This window comes from Marmota marmota, unplaced genomic scaffold, assembly GCF_001458135.2.
Source record: "Marmota marmota marmota unplaced genomic scaffold, marMar, whole genome shotgun sequence".
Classification (NCBI taxonomy): Eukaryota; Metazoa; Chordata; class Mammalia; order Rodentia; family Sciuridae; genus Marmota; species Marmota marmota.
The window spans coordinates 4,481,698-4,506,663 of NW_025999983.1; the positions used below are offsets into that span (position 1 = coordinate 4,481,698).

Here is a 24,966-nt window from a genome sequence, read left to right on the forward strand (position 1 = left end):
TTACCTTCCCTGGAATGATAATGTTATTTCTAATATGTTGGCTTTGTTAATACTGAGAAGTACCAGGAAAAAAATTATTTTATATTCGAACAAATTTAATGCACACTTTTGGAGATGTACAATGCATATTAACATATTAAAGGGAAATTATTTAGTAAGTAAGGCAACTTTGCCTAAATTAGAATCCCCAGAATATTTGTACAATGATCTTCTCCACCATTCTTATTGGTTTGCTTTGGGTAACATGCTTATTAATATCTTGTGGACAGAAACATGTATGTAGTTTCATTTCCGAATTTTCTGAGGCAAGAAGAGTCAAGAAGATTAAATAGTTTCTCTAAGGCCTCATACTCAGAAGCAGGACTAAAATAGTAACAGCAGCAGGGCTAGTATCAATAGTATCAGCAGTAATAGAAACAAAAAAACACCAAAAGAACAAATAACCAATCAATAAATGGACAAAAGAACTAAACAGATACAAATGGACTTCAAATACACGAAAAAAGCTTCAACATCTCAAGCAGTTAGGGAAATGCAATCAAAACTACATTGAGATTTCATCTCACCCCAGTCAGAATTATAAGAACACAAAGAATAATAAGTGTTGGTGAGGATGTGGGGGGAAAGTTTCTCTCATACATTGTTGGTAGGAGTGCAAATTAGTGGGACCACTCTGAAAATCAGTGTGGAGAATCTTCAGAAAACAAGGAATGGAGCCACCATGTAACCCAACTCCGCCACTCCTCGGAATATATCCAAAAGATCTCAAATCAGCACACTACAGTGACACAGCACATCCATGTTTATAGCAGCACAATTCACAAAAACCAAGTTGTGGAGCCAACCTAGATGCCCTGCAACAGGTGAATGGACAAAGAAAACGTGGTGTGTATGCACAATGGAACGTTTCTCAGCTACAAAGAAGGGTGACATTGTGGCATTTCCTGGAACTGGAGACTGTCATGCTAAGAGAAATAAGTCAGACTCAGCAAGTCAAAGGTTGAATGTTTTCTCTGATTTAAGGAAGCTAGTCCAATAAGGGGGTATAAAGAGAGAAGGAAAAGAGGGAGTCCATCAAGATAGAAGAAAGAACAGTGAACCAGATGGAGGGACGGCGGGGTGGGCGAGGGTAGGGGAGGAACATGGAGCGAGTCTGACCTGACTCTCCTGTGTACACACAGAACAGACCACAGTGAACCTCACCATTAAGTACATCCCCAAGGCACTAATCAGAAGCAAACTGTGGGGGCTCCAGAGCTGCATCATTCTGTGTCCCAGGTGAGGGCAGTGTGCACCCCGCGCCCTCCACACTGCAGCAGGGGTCTGACATAGGCAGGCACTTCATAAATATCCACTGACTATTGAGGGAATCAACAGTCATGCACAGTGAGAATCAAACTCAAAGGAACTGCCTCCCTGTGCCCGGGTGTTTCTCTATTACCATGAATCAACAAATCCCTTTCTAGTTCTTTTTCCCTCTCCAAGGGAGAAATGAACAGTGCAGCCTCTGTTCAGAACAGCTCTGCAAGTGTTCTTGAATTCCAGGAAAAGAAGAATTATCAAGGATATTTCCTCACGTAACTGAGAAAAGACACATTATAGCAGTTTTTAAAATTACCTTGGAATACGAACACGCAGAAAAGTGAGATTTGAGGAGAGCCATGCTATTCACCAGGTTGCACACTTAGAAGATGCTCACCGCAAAATTCTTCTGTTAACAATGCTCCAAAAAAAAAAAAAGTAACAGCAGGTGTTGGCAGCCAGGAAGGAGACAGGCCCACAAAGTGAAGGGCAGTACCTGACTAAAGGAAGCTGAGGGTTTTAACGAGCCACAGGAGCCACTTGGTAATCACTGTTTAATAAAGAGAAGATAAACAGAAGGAAACACAATGGATGTCCTGAACCAGAGAAGTCCTCAGCAAACCACTCATCTTCAGCCTGTGAGTTCTTGACTGCGGTGCTCTCCTCCCTGTTTACAGGTGTCTGTTTCAAAGAGGTAAGATTTTATTTTCAGCCTAAATGAAAAATTAAGGGACAAGATCATGACATGATGACTGTCTTCAAATATCTGAAGAGCTTTTCTCAGAGTGAGCAAGTGGCCTTACTCCTGGACCCATGGGCAGAAGCAACAGGAAGCACATCCCGTGTGAACCAAGAGCTGTCTATACTAAGCCCCCGCTAATGGTCGGTTTGCCTGGAAAACTGGAACTAAGTGTCCCTTCACTGAGGTGCATGGGCAGAGGTGGGCCACCAGGTCTCAGGGTGCCACCAAGGGCCAACTTTCATTTAAGCATGTTGACATCCAACAGTCCTTTAACCTCTGGGAATCTCCCACTCCAAGACCATGGAAGACTTCCATTTCCCGCAGTTTCAGCCCTGACACAGAACATTGGTGAATGTTGTTCCCGAGGACTGTCAGACACCATCCAACCACTGGAACAAACACTCTTCACTCAGCTCCCAGGCTCACACTGACTCCTTCCCATTGTGCAAGAGGAGCAGGAAGGCAAGATGGGCATCCCATGGAGACCCTGCTCTCTCATCTCCTTCTGGCCTGGGCTTGCCAGGAGAACACACCAAAAGTGGTAGAAATCGGCCTAAATTGCCGTGATACAAAACCTCCGTGAGCCCTCAGGAGCAGCTGAGGACTTGGGCAAGCTCTAAGGGGGTGCTGTCTCGCCCTTATCATTGCATGCTCCATTTAAATGTGATTAAAGACCCCTTGCCAACCTCTAAGAATAAGACAGATGAGAACACAGGCAAAAAGGCTCTCAAAAGAGATGTCCATAAAGATGCACCATGTCCTTCGGCTGTATAACCCCACAAAACTTTAAAACACTAATATATCAAGAGTTGGTGAGAGTGAAACCAGCAGAACTCACAAAACGGCTGGTGTGAGTGTCCACGCTCACATATGCTTATCCTATGGCCCAGAAATGGCCCTTCTACGCATGTGTGGAAATGTGTGCTTTTGTGCATCCAAAGACCTGCACAAAATGTTCACAGCAGCAGTGTTATGACAGCTAAGCACTGCAGTACAGCTCAGGTATCACCAACAAGAGAAAAAGTGGACAAGGCCTGTTCTGCCCATGACGTGAAACCCTTTGCAGCGATGGGAATGGCATAGAATGACGCGCAGCACGGTGCAGTGTGGCTGAGTCTCGTGATACTCCATGAAAAAGCTCGGAAAAAATCAGTACCGGGCGTTCCCACAGGAGAACAGGAGGAGGATGGTGGAGACCTGCGGCTGCAGCCAGGATGCAGCCAGGAACAAGGAGAACTTCAGGTGCTGGGCTGCTGTTCCTCTGGGCTTGCGCTGTGGGGAAGGAGATGTGCTCACTGTGTGCAGAGTTACAATTTGTGCATCTTTCTGTAGTCATTGCATCAAAATATAGTCGTTAAAAAACTATTAGATGGAAAATGTTCTTGTAACTTTTAGCCTTTAAACTTTCCATGTTATTTTAACTTTTTTCAATGCTAAATAATTCTAAAATTCGTACTGATGACATGCTAATTATGAGAAGGACAGGGAATCAAGTAATGGATCAGAAAAAATCGGTGTATTCCAGAAGCAAGCTAAGCCCAGTGCTGGGAGTGAAGAGAGGTTCCAGGGGAAGCCGTGATCAGGAGAGGCACCGGGTCCAGGAGGGGCTGCAATACCGGTGCTGTTCACAGACAGCAGAGCTCTCCTACACAGGTGCACGCCGACTGTGCAGGTTCTCAGAGCTGAGACCCTGTCCCTTCACTGCCACTGCATACTCTTGCCTCCTGAAGTTCCTCTCTTGTGCAAAGATATCAGATATTTATCACCATTTTAAATGTACAGTTACAGGCCAGTTGTCCACGGGGCTTGGTACAGTATAGAATGGCTGAGAGACAGAGTTCCCATTAATACTCAACATATTGTTCTGTGATTTAAATTGAATTCATAACAATTTATAAAATATTTTTTTTAAAAAAAGTGTTTCCCATTCTCCACTTTAGAGTTGTTCACTTTGATTACAACTTGTTGCACCCACAGTCACATGTTTATGTATTTAGTTTGAGGTAATTTCTTATGGCCTTACTAAATTGCTGAGGCTGACCTCAAACTTGTGATCCTCGTGCCTCAGCCTCCCAAATTTCTGGGATTTCAGACATGTGCCGCTACACCCCTCTAGAGAGGTTACTTTGGCAAAGACAAAAAAAAAACAACTCAACAAAATATAACTGAAAAATACTGAAGCAACAGATGAAATGAGAACTCCCTACAAAATTCTCAACACGATCTGGAGTCCTGCTTTATGTGAATGTGATAGATAACTGCATTCAGATCTCTCATGCATCCATCCATCCACCTATCTATCTGTTGTGGTTCTTATACAAATATAAACTTCCTGTTCCCCAGAGACTTGAGATTGGAGCCAGAGTGTCCTGAGGGAAATCTCACCCATGCCAGTCTGAATGTTCATTACTTCTCCCACTAGCACATCCTCAAGCTGCAGGTCCCATACCACCATCACGGGCATGGGCGGGAGGGCTCTTCTTTGTAAACAGAAACAGAGAATTGCCAGCCTTCCGGCCAACACTGCCTGGAGGCCACCCCTGATGTGCACATGCAGGAGATCTCCCTTGCAGGACATTTGCACGTGTAAACCTCAGGGCTTTCTTCCAGATCTCACACCCTCCCTAGGACCACGAGTGCTGAGACCTCTGCTGCTTTGCAAAGTTGAAAAAGTTCCTCCCAGAGCACTCGTGGAAGGAGGGCAGAAACCCAATTCCTGCAACATGAGATCCCCTGTCTTTCTTACCTTGCTTCCGATTTTCCCTTTGAAACTGTCACTGTGGGTGATTTTGCTGCTTTCACTGAGACCACGCCATGGCCATCTGCTGTCCTTCAGTCAAGGACGATCTTGAATTAAAACAAGGCTGTGAGTTCTGCACCTCCGTCCGTCACCTCCACAACTTTGGGCATATCCTCCCGATTTTTCTAGATTTTCCTTTTCTTGAGAACAGTCTTCCACATCTCATCTTAAGTATTTGTGCAGCAAATTCTATCTCTGTGTTCTTTAAGCGTCCAGTCAGTCAGACACTTCGAGGACTGCGTGACTGAATACCGTCAGTGCCTTGAGCTTCCCTATTTCAAAGTCACTTTGCACCCAGCTCCTCTCCTTGGCTGTTGCTAATTCTGTGGGTAAATGAACCCACATCTCTAAAACTGGTCCATCCAAGTCCCTAAAATGTGACCAAAGGACAGCGTGGCGGAGTAGTAGGTGAGATCACCCTTTCACAGAAAACAACTAGAGAACACCTACTTTGATAAAAACTGAAGCAACACAAACTGGGTCAGAATTTAGGCTTGAAAGGTGGGAACTTCAACAGGTGAGATTCAGGGATCTGCAGCTTTTCGCCTGAGGGTCCTCCCCCATCACGGACTCTGTGCAGCCGAGAGCCCACCGTACTGGCCGCCAGTGTCAGAGGACAGAACAGACGAACGGCAGCACAGACAGAAGGACATCCTGAAGCAGAGACGACTTGGTCACAGAGATCCAAGGATGTCCATAAAAAGAAAACAGCTGCTGGAAGCTTACAGGACAGCCAAGATTGACACCTCTGCCCACTGCTGGGGACACGGAGTTTGGCGCCCGAGTCCAGACAAGTTAACTGCCTGCATGGACAAAAGCCAACCCTCCCCAGGGACAGAACAGTGTCTGTAGTCTTCGTACATATTAGTATGTCCCAACCATACTTAGAAATCCTAGACCCTGGAGGAACAGAGACTGACCAGAGCCCAAGAGAAAAAGCTATCGAAAGAAAGAAAGAAAAGGAATGGGAAACCCCAAGATGACCTACATGTTGCAATTAGCAGATAAGATTTTAAAGCAATCATCACCAATATATTTGGAGACTCAAAAGAAAGTATCCTCAAAATGAATGTACAATCCCGAAAGAGAAATAAAATTTTTTTTTCAAAAAGCGTATTCTAAAGTTAAAAAATAAAATTATAATGAAAACATTATGGACTTGGCTTAATAGCAAATTCAGTGAACTTGAAGACAGAAACTATCAACCTGTATATTTGAGAGAAAAGTAATGGAATAAACATAAATGGTACCGCAGACCACGGCTCACATGCAAACACACAATCATGTCACTGGAACCCAGGACAGAAGAGAGCAAGGGGCAGGATAAAATAATTGAAGAAGTAATAATGGAAAACTTCCCAAATTTAAGAGTTAGCCAAAAGGACCATTTAGGTGGAAGAAAAGCGCTTACAGTAGTGTAAATGTCCAGATGTGAGGACTTGTCCCAAGCCCCCAAAATACTTGGGATACTTAGGCTTTATAAGCAAAATGATCAGTGGCCTTAAACTGAAAATTGGTTTCTTTCCAGAATTATTTTCAATGCTTCTCAGTTGCTCACAGCAACTTGATTTGAAGATGGGTCTATTTCTGTGCATGGACAAGAAGCATGAAGTGTGAATGCTTTTGCCTGCTTCGCGGCCTGTGGCAGTCAGCACAAGTGCCCCCCAGCCTCCTTCCACACCCAGCCTCAGGACCGGCCCCAACCCAGGCCGGCTGCACCGCAGAACCGCACTGTGGAGGGCAGCCTCTCGCCCCTTGGTGGTGCAGGACTCCTAACTCATTTCTCAGCCATGGAACCATGCCCTTCACTGTGTTTTTCCCCTTCCTGGAGAACAGCTATTTCTTTCTTAATAAAACAGTACAGTGTGTTTCTTCCATGATTATCTGAGACTCAGCTCAGTTATAAGAGTGATCAAATAAAGAATTAAACACTCAGAATTTAACCAGCTGAATTGGACAAAATTACTATTCTCTTTCTTCAACATTATCTCTTCCTAATATATGGTTTTTCAGGACAATGCCTGTCATGCAATTCAATAGCACATAAAGAAAAACAGTTAATATATACTAAAATAAAACTCCCTATACTACAGAAAACAAATTAGAAAAGCTTGTTAAAAAACAACAACTAAATTATTAAAATTAATCATACATTAACTAACATTGTTCAGTTTATTTGAATAAATATTTATTGAGATCCTGCAGGGTACCAAGTTTATGTCATTTGGTTATTGTATGATAGTTTACAGCATAATATATTTTTTCAATAGAATGTGTTTATATATATATATATATATCTTTTTAAATGTTATGCAGAGTAATAAAAAATATTTATGATTCAAAAGAATGCCCAAAGAAGAAAATAAGCAACAACCAGTAATATTTTCACAAACCACATCTCTGAACTTGAACTGCCTCAAGTGCTAGCCTTAAGTTACAACTTGAATTCATGGAATGTTTTACCCATTAGCCAGGATTAAGTGGTTGAACTGGCATTGGCAAAGCAACCATCAGCTTAATTTTCCCTGTTTTTATTTTTAATTAATTTTTTTTTCTTCTCAAATTTCAAGGTCATAACCCATGTGATCCATGTAAACAAATAAAAATTCTTAAGAAAAAGATGAATCAACATTGTAAGCATGTTACAAAGGAATAAATCAGACAGGAAAGTTCAACTCTGAGGGTAAATTCTAGCTTGCTTTAATGGAAATCTGTTCAATTAAGCAAGCAAAACTTTGAAGAGAGTAAAAGTTGTGTAATGTGTCAAAAAGTCCCATGAAGGCTGCCAGGGAACCTTCTGAAAGTGTCTGGGGTATATCACCTTCCCTACCTTCCCGCCGGGGACTCTCCATGGGACAAAGTGGCCTGTCTTGTTTGTTAGGAAGAGAAATCAAACTCACCAAACCACAGCACACCCCTTGAGCATCCGAGTCCAAACACGCCCCCTCCCACCTTTACATGCCTACCTTCAAGCCCCTGTACCGCTCAGAAGTGACCGCTGGCTGAGCACGTAAGAGGACAGCGGCTAGGGGGTGGGGAACAGAGGCTCTGAAGGAAAGGAACTCTAAGATGAGGAGAGAAGGTGAGCAGGAGTCAGCCACCCAGGGAGGGGACATCAGGGCCGGCTCCTGAAGGCACGCGATCATCTGGCGGGGTGTGGTGGAGGAGGCTGGGCTCTGTGGGGAGCTGTGGAGGGCAGGTGCACAGAACAGGCATGGCAGAGGAGACTCTGTCACAAAATCGCTGTTAAGAGGTACAGAAGCACCGGATTGCCTTGATCAGAGCAGTGCATGGCAAGATTCGTATTTTCAACAGAGCATCCTGGCTGCGCCATGGAGTGTGGCACAAAGCGGGTGATATCGGGCCCAGGGATGGCAAACTCCCGCCACCTGGACAGAGCAGAACAAGGGCAAGAATGGAGGGAAGCAGTGGAGACGGGAAGGAGGTGTAGGGGAAAGAGCTTAGGGGCTAGGACAACAGACTTGACATGGAGGGCTGGAAAGAGAGTGAAATCAGAGTCATGGCCAGGACAAGTGGCCAAAAAGAAGGTACATTCCCTGAGCACAGGAGGAGGACCAGGTTTGTACAGTGAGAGAAAGAGCTGAGTTGGGTTGGCTTGAGTATGAAGGGAGCACAGGACAGGAAAGCAGAGGTACCAGCAGTCACACAGGTCTGAGTTGTCACCCTTAAAGACGGCAGGCTGAATCTGGGCATGGTGGGACTCAGGAGGCTGAGGCAGGAGGATCAAGGGTTCAAGGCCAGCCAGCCTTATCAACTTCACAAGGCCCAAAGCAACTTAGAGAAACCCTTTCTCAAAATTTAAAAAAAAAAAAAAAGATGACAAATTGAAGTTATAGAAGCAAGCGAACATCATCCAAGGAGTGAGCTCTGAGGATAACCTCAAGGGGAACTTGAGGAACAGGCTACCTGAAAGGAACAGGCGAGTGAGAATCCAGGAGGGAAACCGAGAGAGACCAGCCACCAGAAAAACAGGGAAATTTGTCAAAGGGGCCACTTTGAAGGATCAACAGTGCCAGTCCCTACAACCACATGGGTGAACTCAGCGCAGCTACCCGTGTTTACTCCAAGATGCTAATAGAAACAAACAGCAATTAGCTCAGGGTAAAACCCTGTCCTTTCAATCTGCTCATCAATCTCCTTTCAATCAGTTTCATTAGGGATGCAATTATGGAAGCTCCTGATGTCACCTCTGCAGCCTCCTCTTCTTTACATAGTTACAAGGTTGTCACAGGGACGGGATGAATTCCAGAAAAGTCCTGGTCACGTGGTCTTTCTAACAGCTCTCCGACTGGCCTGTGCTTCGACCACAAATGAGCAAGGGCTAATTTGGCAGCACTTATTCTAGCTGATTCCACCCCCTTCCTGGTGATTGCCCGATTTCTTGGTGGGTCAAATGGAAACTTGGAGATTGATTCTTTGCAAATATGGAAGCCTCCCCAAACTCACCCAGCCATCAGTGCTGAAAGAGCACAGCTCACCACGGACACCTGCGGGCAGGGGGCGCCTCGCCCCTCATCACGTGGGGGACTGCCTTGCCCCTCCATCCTTCCTGCGGCAGTGAAGCCTTGCAGGGGTGGGGGGAGCAGGGCGTAGATTCTAGAACTTGAGGTGAGTTAAAATCCTGGTTCCAGCTCTTAACCGCTCTGTGCCCAGGGTGAGTTATGGGTCTTTAAAGCGTTGTTTTCCTCTTTCATTGAATGAAGATTAAAAATCCTGTCCCCCATTGTTACTAGGAGAAGTAAATGGTGCAGTGTGGGGTGCTGCTTCACACAGTCTAGCACAGAACAAGTTCTAGGGGAAAAAAAAAAAAGAGAGAAACAGCTCCTTTCTCCTGACCCTGCTGGACAGATGGCAGGAGCCCCGGGGCAGAGGGAGCTTCCCCCGGGTGCTCTCCATCTCATGGTCTTATTATGAAGATTAAACTCACGTATACATTCGAAATGCACTGAGTTGGAAATGACTAGAGATGGGCCTGGGGGCTAAAGAGAGGAGTGAGTATGATGTTGGACTCTGTGGAGCCGAGGCACAGCACAGCCCGTCTTTGAACTCCGGGGCTTGTTAAGGGATGCATTGGAGAACTGTATAAATGGAAGCAGGATTCTGGCAGAGCCCTGTGTGTGGCCCGTGGAAGGACGGGGCGTGGGAGTGTCAGTGTGGGCAGGCGGGTGATAGGACTGAAATGTGAGTGTGAGGGAAGAGTCAATGGCCACACTGTTTGCACATAGAGGCACTCGGAGGGGAAACTGGGGCTCCTGGAGCCTTTTCAACTAGCCCGACATCCCTGATTGTGAGTTGTAGAGGCAGCACTAATGTACTTATTGAAAACCTATACTGTGGGCTTCAAAGGCTTTAAAGGTATGGTCTTTACCACCCAGAGGCTTATAAATGCAGGTGGGTAAAATAAGAAGTATCCACAAATATGACAAAATAACATATGGAAAGTGTCACAAGTAAGGTGTGGTGGAAGAGTGGCTGAGTGGGGCCTCTGGTGCTGGCTGGTTGGGTCTGGGTCCTGGCCCTGGTTCTGACCATGGAGGGAAGCTGCAGGCACTGGCCTGCTGTGGCTCCAGGCCCTTGGCAACAGGCAGCCGGGCGAGGTAATTCAATGAAACGCTCTTACTACCAGGCTTGCATTTAGGAGAGTCGTCAATACAGGGCAACTGTTCTCATCACTGGTGCCTCGGGGTCATCTATTTCATTCCTCAACAATAGTCCTCTCAGCTCTAAAGCTGGACGATTGAACAAAAATTGCTACAGCCCTGATTGATCCTGAAAATCTATCAATGAAACAAAGAGGGAGAGAGATACCTCAGATCGGGGGAGGTTCCCGAGGTGGAGCCCAACCCACGCTTCAGGGCAGACTCGGAAGTGCCTTGGGACTTGGCCATGCCATGTTTGGCTGGTGAGCACATGATCTTAATGGCAGGGAGTGATCCAGAAAGGGAACTGGAGATAGGCTGGACAATTCAGTGGCAGCCAACTAAGAAACCCTTTGGTAATAGAATTTATCCCACAGAAAATGGGAAACCACTGAGGATTTTAGACAGAGGTCATAGTGTTGACCTGCCATCTCGAGATTTGTCTGGGTGTGCAGGATGCAGGAAAGATTGGCCAGAGATACGGATTCTAAAGGAAACCTTAGGAAGCCATTGCAATCCTTCAGACCCACAAGAATAGAGCTCGGAACTAAGGCGGGTGTGGGGAGGGAAGGGTAATGCAAAGTCCCAGCCCTGTGGTGCTGTTGGAACGCCCGCCCGAGCAAGGCTTGGCAAGGGGCCCCCAGCCATGCCATTCATCTGGGCAGGGTACCCACGCCCCAGTGTCTTGATGTATGGAAACTTCATCTGCATATCTGAACAAGACTGGATGCATTTGAATTTTGCTAATGGATGACAAATCACAATAGCTATTTCTTTGCTCCAGTTCTTTTCTCGTCTTAAAATAAACCATGATCGACTAGTCACAGCTGCACTTGCACAAAGAAATAGCAGTCTTTTACTTCAAAGAGAAACAGCTGAGGAGGGAGAAAGCGCACAAAATTGTAAGATCTGAGGATTCATCTGGCGTGAGAAGCACTTCTTACCCTAAACTGTTTCCTGTCTCACTCAAAGCACCCCCGGCCGGCCAGTACCTCCCATGCAAGGTGAAGGTGCCACGGAGGGAGGGCCAGCCAGCCACCGTAATTGCTCTCTCCCCCTCCGCTGCTCTCTCTCTCTCTCCACGAAAGCAAACACTGATGCCATTAAATATCTTTGAAAGAAAATATTGGGGGGAAAGTGGCATAATTTGTGGAAAAGTTGACAGTTTAGATGCTTGAAGGTCACAGGCTTTGTGGAGAAGGTCACAGGATGCTACTTTTCAAAGGTCAACAGGAAAAATGTAAGATTCTGCTCTTGGCCTTCTCTGGCTGTAGAGTAATCAGAAGCTGCAAACATCAATAAATCCTCGGGACAGCTTTCTATGGAGAATATGAGATTAATGTCATCTGATATTCGGGTTGTACAGACTGGAGAGAATGGCACAAGAGTCTAATCCTGGGCAAAGAATCAGAGCTGCAGATCTAATTGTTACCACGCACTGGTGTCTGTCAACCAGGCTCTTTGTGCCATCTGGAAAGCTGAATTACGACTTGGATTTTTAAATTCCTAATACGAAAGAGGGAGACAGCGAAAAGGTAGCCAGGCGAGGGTCAGCTGGGGAGAGCGGCCAAGGTGTGGACAGCAGCTCCATCCCAGACCAGTACCCACAGACGAAGGCCAAGGCAGCATCCAGAGGGCACCCTGTGGGCTCCTGGCCTGGCTCCATGGCCACCTCCTGCTCCCACCAGCCTGTTGAGTCCCGGCCTTGTGATCACAGGCCTGTCACCCAGAGACCAGGGAGTTCCTCTCTTCTCTTGCAGAACAATCCTCCCTTCTTTGGTGAAGTGTTCTAACCCTCTGATCCCTTTCCCTCTGAACCTGTACAGCTCTGACGCTGGCATTTCCTGAGAATTGTCATCCGGCATCTTGGCTCTTTGTTTGTTTTTGTTGTTGTTTTGTTTTGTTATTTAACTTTTCCTAAAATCTGAGAGTCAAAAGGGATTCCTTACAGTTTCTGCCTGGCCACCCCTTTCCAACTTGAGTGCGTGGCCAAGCATCTGTTGTCTGGGATCCCTGAGGAGACACCCCAGACCCAATCCTGCCTCCCTGGAGAGGATGAACCCCATCTTAGGACAGACAGGGCCCAGGGAAAACTCGAAACCTTGCGACACCCTCATCCATGGCTGGTGGAAGGGAACAGGACAGAACATACAAAAACCTTTTGCAACGTTCACAGCCTCTGACCAAGAAACTCATCCTAAAACCTCTGCATGGGGGTCGCAGTTGCAGGCTAGAGCCGCCTCATACAGGCCTGTGGGCCACATGAGCTGCTTTCCACCCACACCACCAGGGCTTTCTCCTTGGGGGCTTAGGTTGGTCTGGGTGGGAGAAGACACCACAGAAAATCAGTATATGCTGCAAACAGAGAATTTTTACTCTTACTTTCCCTCCGCAAAGCCCTTGCTGCACACCAGTGGGTGGGCCACATGCCCAGCTCCAGGGGGCCCACTGCAGCCCATCAGGGGTGAATTGCAAAGGGAAAAAAAATCAGGCAAGCTAAACAGAGGGTCAGATAAATGAATTACAGGACATCTGTTACAGAATATCACACAGCTTTCAAAAGTACATCAGGTAAAAAATAGAAGTATTTGGTTCTGTTTTGTTTTATTGTTGTTTTTTTTTCATAAGTTACAAATAAATAATTACAAGCAGGTAACTAAGCAGCAGCTGGGATAAAATCCCATGTTCTTTTGGGGGTCCATTAGGAGACAGAAAAAAATCATCGGGGACTTTCTTCTGGAGGGTGGACTCCCCCCACCTCCTTCTGCTGTTTCTCATTCTTCTTCCCAATATTTGCTGCTTGCCCACCCTCCATGTCGTCTCTGCAATAAGAAGATATGAAAAAGGACTTTTCAAGGACACTCCCCGTGTTCCTCGTCGGGGCCTGCGCACAACTTCACCGTTTTGCTGTTAGGTGCAGCGGCGAGTCCGTGGCCGGCAGGACAGAGAACCAAGACCTTGTGAGCAGCACCCGGAGCCGTCTCCTGCTGCAGTCTGTGAGAACTCACGTCCAGCCCAGGGCGCTCAACCAACAGGAGCGTGGTCTAGTCAAAGTGACCCAGTGAATGGACTGGACCGTGTTCCCTTCAGCTCATTCATCAAACAGCGGCACAATCACGCTGAATTCTACCTTCCTACCCCTTTCCTCCTCTCTCCTTTCCAGAGCGGGCTTTCTCGGCACCACGAGCAGAGATGTTTGGACACTGGGTCTTTCCAAGGTGAGCAGCAAGAGCAGGCAGCGTCATGTGTGGCGGGGGACGAGGCTCCAAGGCTGAGGGAACTGCACCCCAGTGCCCAGCTGGTTGGAGTATCCTTTGGAATTACAGGAAGGCAGAGCCATTCTGGAACCTCCGTGATGAGAGAGAAAATTCTAAGAGCTGGTAGGAAGAGGATCCAGTTACAGCAAGCTCAGGAGCAGCTTCACACCACTCAGAGGCCGGTCCAGCTCTGGGGGAGTCCAGGCCTCCCCACACAGGCTTCTCACCACTCCCAAGACGGTCTCTACCCTTGGCCACCCACCTCCTCTCTCCAGAGAGCTGCTCTCAAAGGCCTGAACTGAGAAGGAAAACAAGAGAGGTGGGTGCAGATGCACAAGGTGTTCACTGTCTTCCACATCTTTCCAGAACCCTCTCCCCAACACCACCACCCAGAACGAGCACAGGCCTGCAGCTGTGGCTCCTCCCACCCCAGCAGTCGGGCTCCCCTGAGGAGCAGCCCCCCGACTCCCTCCTTAGGGATCCAGGGAGGCCCGGGGCACTGTATTGACTTAAATTTCCCCAGGTCACGCTAATGTGCAGCAGAGTTCAGAGGAAGCCTAAGGTGCTCTAAATGGTGTCCTTCTGAGGGGAAGAGAGGCTGCTGCTTCTCCAGAGACCACAAATGCAAGTGCTCATGCTGTCTGCAGCCTGGGGAGACGGGCACCAGCCAGGCCCCATGGTGTGTCCTGAGTTACTCACAGACCATCCTCAGCTACTGAGGATTCCCGGCCCCTCCTCCACCATCACCACCAACCTTTTTCTTTCAAAAGAGCCTGCTCAAAGCCTCTGAAAGTGCTTCAAAGGGGCCCTCTCCACAGCCAGCACATGACGCTGGGACGGAATTCAAAAGGTCCTGGGAAGAGGCAAGACCAGCGATTTGAAGGGGAATTTCTCATGAGGTGGAATCTCAGTGCATGTGCTGAACTCTTCTGATGTCAGCTCTTCAAAAGAGTAAAGTGCTCCTTCTCCCCCTGGCAGAGAGAGATGAGCTGCCAGAAACCCAGAAAAAAACACTCTTTGTGATGGAGAAACTGATAAATTACTGGATAGAATGGGTCCAATTCTTCTGCCCTTAGATCAGGAAAATAAAAATCCTAATGCTATTAATGGAACAGTGGCCAGGAGAAGTAATGCAGAATATGTGGGGAGAGGGGAGGGATATCACACGAATCACATCCTTTCTCTTAAAAGCTTTGAAGATGGATTTCCCCTCGCGGAGGTGGGGTTGGAGGTTAAAGAGATAGCAACTGCATAGTTAGAAGAAAAAGCTTCCCATTAGCACTGCTTATAAATTTTAACGCTTCGAAGGAGGACAAATTAAGGTTATCCAAAAAATAACGATGACTACCACTATTTCCAGTGCACATTTTTTTGTTTTTAACTCAAAAATAAAAAAAGAGCAATGTCTATTCACCAAGGCCGCCTCCACGCCCCTCTCAGGTTCTATTCCAGGGAAACAAGCAAGTGTAATGATGATTACTTCTAGTAACTCTGGGAAACTGTTGCCTGGCCCATAAAGCTATTCCTGTTCTCTCTCCAGTACTCGACCATGGATTCCAATGCATGCGCTAAGTCGTAATCTGCCTTCTGTCCCACCTGACTGACCAGGAAATAAATCTGCAGAGAGCACCGCCAAAAATTACAGTATGTTGCTTGAATCACTTCAGGCCACATTCATCAGGCCATCGCTTACCAGGATTGAGGACCAGGGAGGGCGCCGTGGCACACAAGGGCAGAGGAATGTGAACGCTGGCTGCGCGTTCAGGTGGGGGCTCAGTCCTTCCTCTCCCAGATCCACCCAGCAGTGGCTGCACTTCCTGTGTGGCAAAGGCACCCGTAGATTGATCAAGGATATTAGCTACTGATGTCTAACTCCCAAGGCAACGTTCCGACAGTTCCTCTGTGGAGTAAGGAAATCAAGGGCTCAAAGCTCTTGCTTAGCAATGACATGCCTATACTCCAGGCACCTGGAGTATCTTAGCTCCTGTTTCCTGTCGTTTAAGGGTTGCATGGTCTTGGCACGTCATTGGACCTTGCAAGGCTCAGTTTACTCACCTGTAAAATGGCATAACAGTTACAGCAAGTGCAGGGAGATCAGAGATTTAATGTGATGTGTTTACTCTTGTACTTTTGTGCCGAGAAACATGTGTCTGGAATATGTGCAGAATGATGAATGAATTCTGTTAAGCATTGACTGGAGGGAAGGCAATACACCCAGAAGCACACTATTCAGCAAAGAGTAGTTGCTCAGTTAATGTTGGCTCTAGCAGTTATCATCTAATGTAGAGTGAGATGAAAGCATATCCACATTCTTCATTTGAAAGCATTGTAGCTGCCTGAAAGGAGCAACATTTACACACACAGCGGAGCAGCCGCCTCTGCTGCCAGCCCCTAGTACTACACGGTTACGCACCAGACACCTGTGTGTTGCCACAGAACCTCCACAAACACTGCTGCTGTTTTTATCCAGGTTCCTCTTCACCTGAGGTTGGAGCAGGAGGGGTACAGGGATCATGGGATTTACCCCTCTTGCTCCTGCAGAGGAGGGACCAGTCCACACCTGCCCAGGGGCTTGCCCCAGGGCTTTTGGCCCCTTCAATAACTGCGATCTCCAGACAGGTGTGACTCATGCCCAGGTGCAGCAGACACTGGGGCAGGTCTAAAGCCACAGAGGACTAGGATGTGGGCCTAAGAAGCAGGTTAGACGTCACCAACCCCAAACCACCAGTTTCCATACCCAAGGAGCCTGAGTGAACGTCACGGTCCTCCTCCGCTGGCCCTGGTGCCCCTGTCCCATCATGGTTACTGTCCAGTGCTCAGCTCCAGAAATCAAAGTGGCTAAGCATAGTCACTGCCCAAAGCCTGCAGTGTAAAGCCAGGAGCACTGAACAGCTCACAAAACACAGAGCAGAGAGCAGCTTGGCCACGTGGGGACGACGCAGGAGCAACCCTGGGTAACAAGGATACTCCCTGCAGGAACCCAGGCGGAAAGACGCCCCTGCCCCAGACGCTGCGCCTGGGCTGTAAGGAACCCACGCAGAGTGAGGGGGAAGAAGGGAACCAGTGGGACTGCACTATCTTCCTAGGGTGGCCATCCCTTGTTTCCGCCAAGTAGGAGGCGAGTCACAGAAACCTGTGGTCCCACAGTTCTGGAGGTGAGAAGTCAAGGGCAGGGTGTCGGGGACCTGCTATTTCTGAAGCCCAGGGAAGCATCCGTCCTGCCTCCGAGCCTGGGGAAGGCTGGCGGCTGCTTCCCTGCGGGGCTGCCCCAGGGCCCCACACTTCCCTCCCTGTGTACAAATTTGGTGCAAGAATGACACTGCATTTGTGCCATTCAGCTCCCCATCTCTGTGGGAAACAACCACAAGGAGGAAGGATTTCTTTTGGCTCCTGGTTTCGGGCCACAGTCGCTCGGCCCCAACCCTGTGGGCTGTGGAGAGGCAGAACAGAATGGCGGGGAGGCTGCGGTGGAGCAAAACTGCTCGGCTCAAGGTGGCTGGGAAGGGGGGAGAGAGAGAGAGAGAGAGAGAGAGAGAGAGAGAGAGAGCAGAGGATGAGCCAGGGACTGGACATAGCCTTCCAAGGGCACGCCCCTGGTGATGACCTCCCAATAGTGCCACCAGCTGGGGACAAGCTTTCAACACAAGAGATTTGGGGGGACATTTAAGATCCAGACCATAATAGTAATCATATGGCAATGAACATCATGTTAGTGTAAATACTGAATGTTCAAAAATCAAGATATAAATATATGAGGAGGGAAACAGGGACCAGAAGTGGCCTGAGGGGCTGAGCACTTGTCTTCCACTTGAAAAGTTCCTACCAGAGTTGCACAAAATTCAACACGGGGTGAGGGTTGTCTCCTTCCAATGTAGAGGTAAGTTTTTCAAAGGAATCACTTAAAATAGTGGAAGTGGGGGACCCTGGGCCAGGGAAGGAAAAGTCTAAAGGAATGTTGTTTTCTACATTTTAAATCTTTTAGTAATATTTGATTTTTCAAACTATATCCATGAGTTATTTAATAAAATTCAATTTAAAAAAAAATAGAGAAAATCCTGTTTGCATGCTCAAGCAGGGAGGATGCTTTGACACCAGCTTCGGGTCACCAACCCTCCAGGTCAACCCAGCTGGGATGCTGCACCACACAAGGAATCCCGACCTGAGCTTCAGCATGAGGGACTTGGGGCTGGGACCAGGGCACAGGCAGGTGAGCCCTGGGAGTTTGGGGAGAGCATCATTGCTGTTGTCCCCTCTACTGGTGGTGGCTTCCCTGCATCTGGGACTCGTGTTGCTGTGGGCAGGGCTCCTGGCCAGCAGTCTGCGGGGAGACACTTATCCCACAACGGGGCAGTCCCAGGCTGCATCCAGTTTACTTGCATAAAGAAATTGATCTCAAGAAATCAGAACTGAAGACAAAGACTCCGAAGAAATGACAATAACATTTACCCCTACAAATTACCCCCAAAGGGCACATTTCCATAAAGCCAAGAAAGGCGTGTGGTTTGAACAGCAGAGCACCTTTCAGGTACGGATCGACCGCCTGGAGCTTCAAGCGCCTCCTGTCCGTCATCTCACCCACCACGGGATGTGTACTTTTATTTCTATTTTATAGATGAGAAAAGTTAAAACTCAGAGAGAGGAAGAGGAGAAAGCCCTGGCAGGCTTCTCTGCAGTTGCTGAAACAAAATCTCTAGATAAAGACCAAATCTGTAAAGCTACCAAGTTCCCCAGTTCAATCTGTGGGCACGGATGGGTTTGGAATCACAGTCTGGGGCCCTTTATTAAGCTAGGTTTGAATTAATCATTGAGACAAGTGAACTAAAAGTGCCATCTGAAATACATATGATTGGCTCACTTGGTCTTTCTTTGTTATCTTCTTTACAGGTTTGCCTTCAGAAGCATAATCATTTAAGTTTAATCATTTAACACTAAAAATCTTACAAAGGAGCATAAAAGAAAGAACTTTTGAGAATTAGAATCATAACATTGTTTAACATAGTGGTCTAAAAAAAAAAACCACTTGTTTTTGTGGGACTAAATGAGAAATTTCCTGTGTATAACCTGGCATAGAATACAGCCAATGAGTCCTCAAGAGGAAGTCTGAGGTTTGGGGAAGACTGTGGGCTTTGAAACTGACAGATCTAAATTCAATTTCTGGCTCCATGGCTCAACCAACCATGGCTATTAAGGATATCATCCACTTTGCAAGATATTCTGAAAAATCAAAATTTAAACATATATCTAAGGCCTAGGACAGTCTTTGGAACATAATTGTGCTCAAAATCATACAAATGTCCTCCTCCCCCAAGCCCTTTGGGTCGGTCCTCTCCCTGTGTGCCTAGCCGCTTTTCTCCTGGGCTACCTGTCTCCTTCTCCTCTCGGATGAGCCTTGTGCTGATCCAGTCAATATAGATCTTTTTGTTTTCTGAACTCGCTGTCTTTACAGGAAAAGAAGAAACTTCTTAAATGGCTCCACATTTCCTAGAAATTATTGGCATATTTTAAAAATCAACCCTCTTTTCCTCTCTTTAATGAAAGTTGAAATTTTGAGTTTTCTAAAATTGAGTGTCCATGTGATGCTTTGCTTTCTTTTCTTTTCTGCCTGGATCTTCAATCTTGATGCTGTGCTCATTATCACACAGTGCTTCGTCTGCGAACATATCCCACATTGATCATCATCTGTCACCAAATGCAAGACCATGTACAGGGATCATGCGTCATGAATTTGCCAAGACAGTTTTAATATTGGGTAATTTTCTTCTCTTCAAAACTCGGGGGTTAAGTGTATAACTAAATGTGATTTAATTTTTATACTTTTATATGATTTTTTATATCTATCATTCATCTCATTTTTGTGTTGAGAAGCTATTTTTATACTATTTTTATATGTAGATTCATTCATTCTTATTAGAATCTTAAAGGGGCATAAAATTAGGTAACGATTGCTTGCCATATAATGAATCTCCTTAATTTAAATGAAGAAAATTATATAAAATCAGAAATTTTTTAGAAAATCTGGGACATCTGGTCATAAAATATCCCAGAACGAAGTCAGTGTAACGGTCCTACATTAATGAGAGAAGCTTACTGTAAGGAAACTATAGCAGGACTCCATTGTGCAGACAAAGTGTCACTCATCAACAAGATGAGGTTCACAAGGGAATGTTTAGTGCTGATGGGACAGCATGGGAACACAGTGATCCATACAGACCACCAGGGTCCCATAGACCCGAGAGACGGATGTCCAGAGCCGTGGCTCCTCTCGGCTGTAGGGGTTAAGGTGGTGGAGGGTGCACGTGGTCAAAGTACAAACCCAAGCTGACCCTCCACTCATGGAAATAGACTATAAAGCAGCAAGGGCTCTGTTTCCCTTGGAGGATGAGCATCAGCAAAGACCAGCACAGAAAACCGCTCACTCCTACCCCTGTCGGGTCAGGCCGGGCTGTTCTTCTGAGAAGCATGTGCTCAGGGCAGCTTCCCAAGCTCAGCACTCCCCACCCACCCGCCCAGGCTGCTTATCCAGGAAAGCACAGCTCCCTGCCACCTTGTGTGCTAAATAGCACTTTCGCACTCAGGGTCCGCCATGTGTCATCAGCATTGTCCACCGCTGCATGCTCTGAGGTGCTCTGGAAGGGGGTTAAGGACCGGTTCTCTGAAGCACAGGGAAGATGGTGGCCAATGTCTGTGGTGGCAATTCTCCACCACTGCCAATTTCAAACTACCAGCAGTCTAACCATTGAAAGCAAAAATGGGATTCCACACACTGTAGTCACCTCATTTAATCCTAGAAATAGCGAGGTGGATAACTATTACTGTCTAATAAGGTATCAGCTATGTTACCATTCCCCAATGTCTGGGAAGACAATAGTCCCAAGCCTGGCCAGAAGGAGTTTTGCTGTCAATGTTCCCCCATAGAAGTCACGGAACCGTCCACTTGCAGGGCCGTCTGCCAGGCTGCGGTGATCCAGAGTGCTGAGGCATGTCCCCACACCATGGAGCTTGTCACCTAGTAGGAGGTCTGTCCTGGAAATCCTTAAGATACACTGGAGTTCAGGAACGGGAGCATCTAGACAATCCAGTAGTTCCAGGGTTTGCCTGCTCTGTTTGAGGAGGGAGTCGGCCCCCCACCCCACGTTTGGTATGCGCCATATGCATCACCTCGTTGGGGGAGCCTTGCCAAGCCACAGTTGCCAGAGTCCCACCAGATGCTTCCACCTGCTAGGCCTCAGGTAGGGCTGGACTTCCAGATATTAACAGTCTGTGGGTAACTCTATGCGGTGACAAGATGACCGATATTTCTCTGATTCTCTTCTGTCAGAAACTTAGAAAGCTGTGTTCTTATCTGTTCACCGTCTCTCTTGGTCCTCAGTAGCTGGAGACTGGCTGATACTCAGGGACTAGAATTTGATTGCTTCTTCTAGGATTGATTCTGGCCATATTCACACTTGCTTTCCCTATGCTCAATTTTTAGAGGAACTTTCAAAATTAGTTGAGTTTAATTTTTTAATCCCTTAGAACCATTTCATGTTATCCTATTTCCATTTGTCACGAGCTGAGCTCATAATTTAGGCCAACCACATTTTCCCTGAGCTCTGAAACTTTAAAAATACTGTAACGTAGGTTTCCTTCTCTAGGAGGGCAGATGGTAGAAACCATGAAACGGTTCCAGCCCGTCATGGTCCCGTGAGCAAGTCCCCAGAGCCTGTGAGAGCTCCCTGTGGAATTCCATCACCAGAGTGGCCACAGCATGACGCTCGGCCCCCAGGTCAGGCTGCACTTATCCAGGTAACGGAAGACTGAATGCCATCTGCAGCGGTGACATCTGGTGACTCCAGGACGGTGATACACCTCTGCTCATGCAGTGCTCGACAGCTTGAGAAACAGGGCAGCACACTAGACCCCAAAGGCAAGAGACAAGCCCCCTCTGCACAGAACCTCAGAAGTCCATGCCTCTCAAGGACCGAGGAGGAAGCTGGGAGGACAGGAGTCCACTGGCTTAACCACCACCTTCAGGACAGGGCAAGGCTCCGTTAGAACCTCAGTCCCTGCCAACACAAAGGACCTATTTAATCATAGAAATGTGGCTGACAGGTTAGCCACATTTCTATGATTAAATGCACTGTAATCTGTGCATGACGATAGCTTCGGATCAGACCAGAAGCACTTTTGTTTAAAAATAAACTATTTACAAAAATCATGAATCCTATACAAGCAATTATATATGCAGTGTTCTACACAAGCAAAAACCTAACAATAAATAGAATTTTTGGTTAAATTCTAAATTAAATAAAAGTTTGAAATCTGCTATAGACTACTGCCAGTACTTGGGATCACACCATGGAGGTACTTCTACCCCATAACCACTTCCTCCTTCAGATCCTAAGGGTGAGGAAAAGCTACTTCCCTAGGAGCTCTATTCTATTCTGTTCTGTTCTGTTCTGTTCTGTTCTATTCTATTCTATTCTATTCTATTGCCTGGGCGTCCCAGCCAGCCTCTGTTCTGTGTCTGCTCTGGAGGTGCCATGAGCCCCATTGACAGTATCTTTTAATTGGTTCTTAGTTATATATAACATTAGGATACATTTGACACAATCACAAAAGTGTGGAATGTAATCTGCTCTTATTCAGCCCCCGGCACTCCCCCTCCACACTTGCTGAAATTTATTTATACTTTTTTTTTTAGTTAGTGTCCTACAGACGTCCTTGACGCTGAGGCTCACTGTGCTGTACTCGTGTGTGTACATGTCAAAGTTCAGAGTCCCTCCACTCTTCTTCCCTTTCTGTCCTTCTCCCCCCATCTCCTTCATCTCTTCTACTATCTTTCCTCTGTTTTGATGAAATTCCTCTCTTGTTTCTTCTCTCTTTATTTCCCCCTCTCTTATTTAAAGAAAATGTGCTTTATATTTTAAATATTGAGCTGAAATCAACCGAAGCACAGCACTATACACGGAAAGTGGCAAAGGGAGTAGAAGAAGAGAAAGAGGGGTCCAAGCAAAGATGGAGGAGCGGGGGAGAAGAAGAAGAGGAGGAGGAGGAGGAGGAGGAGGAAGGAGGCAGGGACAGAAGGCCAACTAGACCCGCAAAATTTTTCCCAGATCTCACTGGATATACTAAAATATCTTATTGAAAACATTAGATTATCCAAAAGGCTGATAGTAAGCTTCAAGACCTTCAGTCCTACAGCAAGACCTTCTGTAAGCAGGTTGTCCTGGGGAAATGCCCAGTTGACTCACCTCTGCAGCTGACCGTCCCCGAGAGCTGCACGCCCAGGCTGTGCTCAGGCTGTCACACTTGGCGGAGCCATGCACTGTGCCCACAGGGTGCAAGCACAGGTATCAGAACCTGTGGTGGGTGAACTGCTTCATATTGTTTTACTATGAATTTCTAAATTCACCAAAGTTTGTAGACACAGTATAACAAATTGCCCACATTCTCGACACTCAGTGTTATCAAATCCAACTATGCTTACATCTGCTTCAGATTTTTTCTTAGATAATAAAACATTTCAGATAGAGGGCAATCTCTCCCTGCCCCTGGCCACTGCTTATTCTGGCTTGGATGTTTGTTAGTGCCATATGTATGTTGATAGTACAGTTCTGTACCTATGGTATATATTTATGAAACACTTAGGAACATTTTGCATGTTTTTAAAATTCCATGCACTGAGTGTTATATAGTGTGTGTTCTACTACACCTTGCTTTCTTCTCTCAATATTATTTTTCTGAGACTTCTCCATACTAATACATGTAGCTTGATTCAATCTGCTTAATGCCTCTCACCAGAAGGCTGGGAATGTGTCCTTCACTGATGAGGGGAAACCATTGTACTGAACACTTTGTTTCCTATCTTCTCTGGTATTATCTGCTCCTTGATTAGGCTCTTCTATAAAAACCTCTGGGTTTATTGCTTCTTGTTATGTATCATGTCGTCATTGGGGTATTGGCCATAACTTGGTCTTGTTTTCCATGGTAGCTGCAGGGTTAACACCTCTGTTCAGTCACTCTCATCTTCAAGTTATATCAGACCACTTCATTGTTAGTATTTGAGCTACAGGAATAGTACAGTTCCTTTCCCTCCCTCTCTTTGTTCTACTTTATTTCATATATACAGCTTCTATACATTTTATAAACCAGCTTTTGCCATCTCACGGAAGTCAACCGTGTGTCTCTTCCCACATCCTCCTTCAGTTTGGTAACTTGAAATCAACTATGGTTGGAGCATGTCAATAATGGAAACAAGCAAATGCTGCAAATTAAGGCTTTTTCTAGAAATCCACTCATTAAACACGTATCAGGATAGCATTTTAAAACCCCAAATATGTGTTGTCATTATTTTGGAGTAAAAATTCCATTATTTTTTTAAAAGATTTTTTAATAGCAGAAATTTTTTTTTAATTTATCCAAATACTTGCTATTTCTGGTCTTCGTATTTCTGCTCACCTTTGTGGACATTGACTTCTACCTGCTGATTTTTTCCGTCCACATGAGGGTCTTCCTTAACATTGCTTATAATGCACATCTACTGTTGATTCATTCAGTTTTGACGCAGTGCAAAGGATATTCTTGAAGACTATTTCTCTCTGCCTAGACTCTAGGTTTGCAGGTTTGTTGGTCATCTGCTTCCTCTTAGGACTCGCAGGCGCCGCGCCCTGGCTTGCCCGTGGTGCCCAGAAGCCCAGCTCCCAGTGTGGCTCCCTCCACTTGCTCCCGGGCCCCTCCTCATTGCTCATTTTAAGCAGTGTGGTGAGGTGCCTGCTCCTGGTTGTCCTGCTTTTGTTCAGTTTGGGGTGGGCTGAGATTCTTGGATCTGTGACTGTGGTTTTCCTCAATTTGAAATTCCCTTTATTCCTCATCGTGTGGGCTCTGCTCTCATGGATGTCCGTCCCTTCTCCCGTGATGTCTGCTCTGCTGGTATCCCACCAGTGTGTCTCATTTCCAACACCGTATTTTTCAAAAAGTTCAATCTGGGCCTTTCTTGTATCTTCCACAGCTCTCCTTACCATGCTTTGTCTTTCCTGCCCCTTTTGAAACACAGTTATGGCGGCTTTACCTTCCTCCTCCCGGCGGTTCGCTGGTGTATCTCCCACGTGAATGGCATGTCCTGCTTCTTTGCATTATTGGCACCTTTTCATTGGATGCCAAAAGACTGAGTTTCGCTTTGTTGGCTGCTGTATGATTTTCATTTTCATTTTCCTAAGGATCCCT

General features: G+C 46.5%; 1 long non-coding RNA gene across 2 annotated transcripts in view; it reads right to left on the reverse strand.

Annotated features, from left to right (window-relative positions):
• LOC125617605 overlaps nucleotides 1–5,508 on the reverse strand; it is a 126,348-nt gene extending 120,840 nt beyond the window's left edge. For both annotated transcript variants that reach the window (XR_007348659.1, XR_007348661.1), the window contains exon 1: nucleotides 4,791–5,508. This is a non-coding gene — a long non-coding RNA (uncharacterized LOC125617605). The remainder of the gene's footprint in view (nucleotides 1–4,790) is intronic.
• Between the last annotated feature and the right edge of the window lie 19,458 nt (nucleotides 5,509–24,966).